Here is a 7,170-nt window from a genome sequence, read left to right on the forward strand (position 1 = left end):
AAAAAAAAAAAATCCATTGTAGACAGTATTTTACATGAACAAGACATCTCAATCCAAACCAATGCCATTTCCGGGGTTCCCTAGGTTCATGTAGCTAATGGCTCTGGTAATGGACAGCATACCTGGTAATGGAACAAGCATACTTCTATAAGCATACATCTACAATACAATGTGGTTATACTTTGAAGAAAAATAAAGGAAAGAGGATGAAGAGTATCTATCAGAGGGTGCTATTTTAGACAGGTTAGTATAGGCCTCTGGTTAGATTGTATTGAACAGAGACCTGCAGGAAATGAGGAAGGAACCTACAAAAATATCTGAGGGAATAGGGGAAGGAATAGCAAGTTCAAAGGCCCTGAGGCGGGAAGATAGGGGACCCTTTTAAAAGACACCAGTGTGGGTCTCTCTCACCTTTTCTCCTTTGGGAGAGGGACCCACTTACTTTCACTTTGTTCTTCTTGAATAAAATCTCTCTTTGTTACCCTGAAAAATAAAAATAAAAAGACACCAGTATGGCAAGAACCATGTGAATAAAGGAAAAAAGAAAGTAGGGGCAGATCCTACAGGGCCTTGTAGGTCATGCTAAGGCAAGAATTAAACACCTAGAAACAATTTAGGAGGAATTCTTCTGTTAGCTAGCACACATTTAAGAAAATACTTAGTTTCAGTCATGTGATCTATTCCTTGATGGAGGAAATAAGGACCCTAGCCACTGGATAGGTGAGAGTTTAGTTAAAAAAACAAACAAACAAACCAGGATTCAAGCTCCTGAAATAAATTGGCATTTTTCCGTCCTTTGATAAACAATGAACGGTTTATGGACAAAGAAGTCAGTTGCAACACAATGCACACACAAATGGCATTCAGAACCTATTTTAAAGGCCTACAAATGTGACAACCCAAGAACAAAAAGGACAAAAGATGCAAAGAGTCACTTCCTACAAAATGAAACATGAAATGAGTCAGCCACAAAAATGAGGGAATGCACATTTAAAACCATAGATACTGTGGTATACCCATGAATTTGGCAAATTTTTAAATGTTTTCTGTTCAGTGAAGCAAGAGGAACTCATACAGTACTGGTAAAATGGGCACAGTCACATTGGCAAATCCCTCACCCAGGAGTTGACGTCACAGAAATTCTTGATCATGTACACAAGGAGATGTACACAAGAATAGTCATGAGCAGCAGCATTTGTAATAGAAAAAAAATCCTGGATCGGATTCTGGATACTGGATTGAATGATCCTTGAACAGGGAAAAATTAAAAGAACGTTAATGAAAAAACTCAACAAAGACCAAAATTTAGTTAATAGTAATATATACACGTTTCTGTAGTTTCTTTTCTTTTTTTGACAGATCCTCAAGCTGTCACCCTGGGTAGAGTGCCGTAGCATCATAGCTTACAGCAACCTCCAACTCCTGGGCTCAAGCGAGTCTCCTGCCTCTGCCTCCCAAGTAGCTGGGACCACAGGCACCCACTAAAACGCCTGGCTATTTTTTGGTTGCAGCCATCATTGTTGTTTGGCAGGCCCAGGCTGGATTCGAACCTGCCAGCTCAGGTGTATGTGGCTGGCGCCTTAGCCGCTTAAGCCACAGGTGCTGAGCTGTTTCTGTAGTTTCAACAAATGTATACTCTTTTGCCAGATGTGGTGGCTCACGCCCGTAACCCTAGCACTTTGGGAGTCTGAGGAAGGAGGATTGTTTGAGCTCAGGAGTTGAGACCAACCTATGCAACAGTGAGACACCCCACACACACTAAAAATAGAAAAACTAGCTGGGTGTTGGGGCAGGCGCCTCTAGTCCCAGCTACTCTGGACGCTCAGGCAGGAGGATCACTCCAGCTCAGGATTTTGAGGTTGTTGTGAGCTAGGCTGGCGCCATGGCACTCCAGCCTGGGCAACAGAGTAAGACTGAGACTATTGTCTAGAACACCAATACATAGCATTTCTGCATGGCCTGGGCTTCCTCCCAACATAGCAGCCTCAGGGCACTGCAACTTCTTGCACAGGAGTTCAGAGATCCAAAGGTGAGTGTGCCAAGAAAGCTAAACAGAAACTATATTGCCTTTTTATGACCTTGCTTCAAAAGTCACATGGAGTCATGTTCTTTTCCTAGGGCCAGAGTTAACAAAGTACAACCACTGGGTACTTTATTGTCTCACAATAAAGAAATTTGGTGTCTTACAATTCTGGAGGTTACACCTCCAACAAGAACATGTCAGCTGACTTCATTCTTCCTGAGGAGTATGAGGGAGAAGCTGGCCTCTCTTCCAGTTTCCGGTGACTTGCTAGCAATCTTTGGCATTTCTTACCTTACAGAAACCCCACCCTGATCTCATTTTCACATTGTATTCTCCCTATGTGCACATCTGTGTCCGAATTTCCTCTTCATATATAAGGACACCAGTCTCATTAGATTAGAAGCCCACCCTACTCTGATATGATCTCCTCTTAACCTCACTGCAACAGCCTCATTTCCTAAGAAAGTCAGGAATGTCCTGGGAGTTAGGACTTCAATGTAGGAATTGGGGATGGGGAACAAAATTCAACCCATCACAGGTCACTTCTACTATAGTCACAAGCCTGCTGGGATTCAAGAAGAACACAGAACCTCAACTCTTTTTTTTTTGTTGTTGTTATTTGTTTGTTTATTTTGAAACAGAGTCTCACCGTCAGTAGAGTGCTGTGGCATCATAGCTCATAGCAACCAAACTCTTGGGCTCAAGTAATCCTCTTGCCTCAGCCTCCCAAGTAGCTGGGACTATAGGCGCCCACCACCACACCCAGCTATTTCTAGAGACCAAGTCTCACTTTAGCTCAGGCTGGTCTCAAACTCCAGAGCTCAGGCAGTCCACCCATGTTGGCCTCCCAGAGTGCTAGGATTACAGGCATGAGCCTAGAACTCCAGCTCTTAAGATGCATAAAAGAGCTGTCACTACACTTGGAAAACCCCAATGTCAAGGGCTGTCAAGAGCCTGGGTAAAGGGTAGGCATTTCTGGATAAGGTGCCTGCTCAACGGCTCTAAAATTATATCCACAAAGATGAGTTCAGCTACAAGAAAAATGAAAACTCAGGCTCGGTGCCTGTGGCTCCAGTGGCTAAGGCGCCAGCCACATACATCTAAGGTGGTGGGTTTGAATCCAGCCCAGCCCTCCAAACAACAATGATGGCTGCAACCAAAAAATAGCCGGGCATTGTGGCAGGTGCCTGTGGCCCCAGCTACTTGGGAGGCGGAGGCAGGAGACTTGCTTGAGCCCAGGAGTTGGAGGTTGCTGTGAGCTGTGATGCCACAGCACTCTACCCAGGGGAACAGCTGGAGGCTCTGTCTCAAAAAAAAAAAAGAAAAGAAAAGAAAAATGAAAACTCAGCTAATAACAATGGCTGGTGATGAGCAGCTTAGGGTGAGTTCTGCAGCTTAGCCATGTCATGGTCCCTTTTCTTTGGCTCTACTGCTGCAGTTCCAAGGATCAAATGTTTGCCCCATTCTTCCAAGTGGGAAAACAGGAGGGCAACAGAAAAAGGCTTTCTTCTTGAGAGTCTCAACGTCTTTATCCAAAAAGAAAACTTTTCTCTGATGGGATACAAAAATGTCCGTTTTCTTCCATCCCTCCATCCCACAGCCCCTGACTTATGACTTTGCTGTGGCCTCATATTCTGACTCTGGGCGTAGCCACAGTACCTTCCTTGGCCAATGGATTCTCAGCAGATCTGGCGCCAGAGACATTTCAGTTGGTCTTGTGCAATTGGGATTACTCACTCCTGGGTTTCTGCCGTCACCCAGAGAACATGCCCAGGCTGATTGTCTAGAGGATGAGAGAGACACACATGGAGCAGACTCTAATTGCTCTAGTCACCTAGGCGAGCCTAGATCACTTGAGAGCCACAGACAGCCACTGACTGTCAGCATGGGAGCAAGTCCCACCAAGATCAGCAGGGCTGCCTGGTGCCCCTCCAGTTGACTCCAGATGCTTGAGCAATAAATGCCTATTATGATAGTCCACTGAGCTCTGATGCTTGCTAGTGACACAGTGAAAAACGGATTCAGTGTTTTTCAGAAATCCTCCACACATTGCTATCCACAAGCAAAGGGTCACATACCCAACCACAGCTGTAAGGGAGTCTGGTAAAGCAAGTAACTGTCAAGAGAAAAGGATTGCTACAACAGGCTTGAGCCAATTATGACAGATCCCTGGGAACTGGTCATGTTACCACCTCAAACAAAACTGAGGCTCTGGGTGGGCACAGTGGCTCACACCTGTAATACGAGCACCTGGGAGGCCAAGGTAGAAGGATCACTTGAGCTCAGGAGTTTGGGACCAACTTCAGCAAGAGCAGAACCCCATCTTTATGAAAAATAGAAAAATCAGCTAGGTGTGGTGGTAGTGGCCTGTAGTCCCAGCTACTCAGGAGGCAGAGGCAGGAAAGGTAGATCACTTGAGCCCAAGAGTTTGAGGTTGCTATGAACTATGACACCACAGTACTCTACCAAGGGTGACAAAGTGACATTCTGTCTCAAAAAATATTTTAAAAATGGGCCAAAGACCTTTATAGATACCTCACCAAAGAAGATACACAGATGGCAAATAAGCATATGAAAAGATACTCCACATGTCATCAGGAAAATGCAAATTAAAACAACAATGAGATACCACTAACTACTTATTAGAATGGCCAAAATCCAGAACACTGACAACAACAAAAAATCCCAGTGAGGATATGGAGCAACAGGAGCCCTCATTCATTGCTAGAGCGAATGCAGAATGGTACAGCCCCTTTGGAAGACAGTTTGGCAGTTTCTGACAAAACTAAACATGCTTTTACCATACAGTCCAGCAATCTGTTCATTGGTATTTACTCAAAGGAATGGATAACTTCTGTCCACACAAAACCCTGCACAAGGATGTTTATAGCAGCCCTTATTCATAATGGCCAAAACTTGGAAGCAACCAAGATGTCCCTCAGTAGGTGAATGATACATAACTGTAGTACATCTAGACACAGGAACATTACTCAGCGTTAAGAAAAAATGAGCTATCAAGCCATGATAAGACAAAGGAGAACATTAGATGCATATCAAGAGAAAGAAGCCAATCTGAAAAGGTACGTACTGGTTGGGCACGCTGGTTCACCTGCAATCCTAATATTCTGGGAGGCCGAGGCAAGAGGATCACTTGAGTTCAGGAGTTCAAGACCAGTCTCAACAAGAGTGAGACCCTGTCTCTACTGAAAATAGAAAAAAATTAGCCGAGCATAGTGGCAGGTGCCTGTAGTTACTTGGGAGGCTGAGGCAGGAGGATCACTTGAATCCAGGAGTTCGAGGTTGCTCTGAGATAGGGCCATACCTCAGTAATCTAGCCTGGACAACAGCCTCAGTCTCCAAAAAAAAAAAAAAAGTTAAAATGTATCCATTAGGCTTGGGGCCTGTAGCTCAAGCGGCTAGGGTGCTAGCCACATACATAGGAGCTGGCTGGCAGGTTCGAATTCAAGTGCTCGGGCCGGCCAAACAACAATGACAACTATAACCAAAAACTAGCCAGGCATGGATGGTGCCCATGGCTCAGTGGGTAGGGCGCCAGTCCCATATACCGAGGGTGGTGGGTTCAAACCCAGCCCTGGCCAAACTGTAACAACAACAAAAATAGCCAGGCATTGTGGTGGGCACCTATAGTCCCAGCTACTTAGAAGGCTCAGGCAAGAGAATCACCTAAGCCCAGGAATTGGAGGTTGCTGTGAGCTGTGATGCCACCGCACTCTACCAAGGGTGATAAAGTGACACTCTGTCTCAAAAAACAAACTAGACAGGCATTGTGGTGGGTGCCTGTAGTCCCAGCTACTTGGGAGGCAACAGAATCACTTGAGCCCAGGAGTTTGGAGATTATTGTGAGCTGTGATGCTAGAGCACTCTACCCAGCTTGAGACTGGCAAAAAAAATGTACCCATTAAAACTAAACGAAGGCCCAGCGCTTTCTGAGGCTTAGGCAGGAATATCACTTGAGGTCAGGGGTTCGAGACCAGCCTAGGAAACATAGCAAGGTACCCCCCCCCCAGTTTCTACAGAACATAAAAATTAAAAATAACATAAAAATAAAAAATAGCCAAGTGTAGCGGTGCATTCCTATCATTCTAGCTACTCAGGAAGCTGAGGCCGGAGGATCTTTGGAGCTCAGGAGTTGGAGGCCGCAGTAAACTATGACAGTGCTGCTGAACAGTGCTGCTGAATTCTAACCAGGGTAACACAGCAAGACCCCATCACTAAAAAAAAAACTTTTTAATTAAATGGAAGCTTAGTGATTAAATGTAAATTAAAATGTATTGATTAAAATTAATGTAAGCTATGTTAATTGAAGTGTATCGATTAAAATTAAATTAAAATATATTCATTAGATTAACTTTTTCTGCATATTATGTTCTACAATTATAATTCCGCAAGTAAAGGGATATTCATGCAACACGTATGTGAAAGTACTAACCACAGGCCAGCCATGGTGGCTCATGCCTGTAGTTCTAGCACTTTGGGAGGCAGAGTCTGGTGGCTTGTCTGAACTCAAGAGTTCGAGACTAGCCTGAGCAAGTGCCAAGACCTCATCTCTACTGAAAATAGAAAAACCTGGCTAGGTATTGTGGACAGTGCCTGTAATCCCAGCTACTTGGCAAGCTAAGGCAAGAGGATCATGGTAACCCAGGAGTTTGAGATTGCTGTGAGCTATGACACCATGGCTCAATCCCAGGGAAACAGAGTGAGACTCTGTCAAAGAAAGAAAGAGAGAGAGAGAGATGCAGGGAGGGAGGGAAGGAGGGAAAGAAAGACAGAAAAGAAAGAAAGGGCTTGGCAGCCATAGCACAGTGGTTACAGTGCAGGCCACATACACTGGGGCTGGCGGGTTCAAACCCTGCCCAGTCTAGCTAAGACAACGACACCCGCAACAAAAAAATAGCCAGGCGTTGTGGCAGGCACCTGTAGTCCCAGCTACTTGGGAGGCTGAGGCAAGAGAATTGCTAAAGCCCAAGAGTTTGCGGTTGTGGTGAACCATGGCCCTCTACTGAGGGAGACATAGTAAGAGTCTGTCAGGAAAGGAGAAACGAAAGGGGAAAGGAAAAGGAGAAAGAAAAAGGGGAAAGGAAAGGAGAAAGGAAAGGAGAAAGGAAAGGGGAAACATTTGAGCATAA

This window comes from Otolemur garnettii, unplaced genomic scaffold, assembly GCF_000181295.1.
Source record: "Otolemur garnettii isolate 467f Iridium unplaced genomic scaffold, OtoGar3 scaffold00152, whole genome shotgun sequence".
Lineage (NCBI taxonomy): Eukaryota > Metazoa > Chordata > Mammalia > Primates > Galagidae > Otolemur > Otolemur garnettii.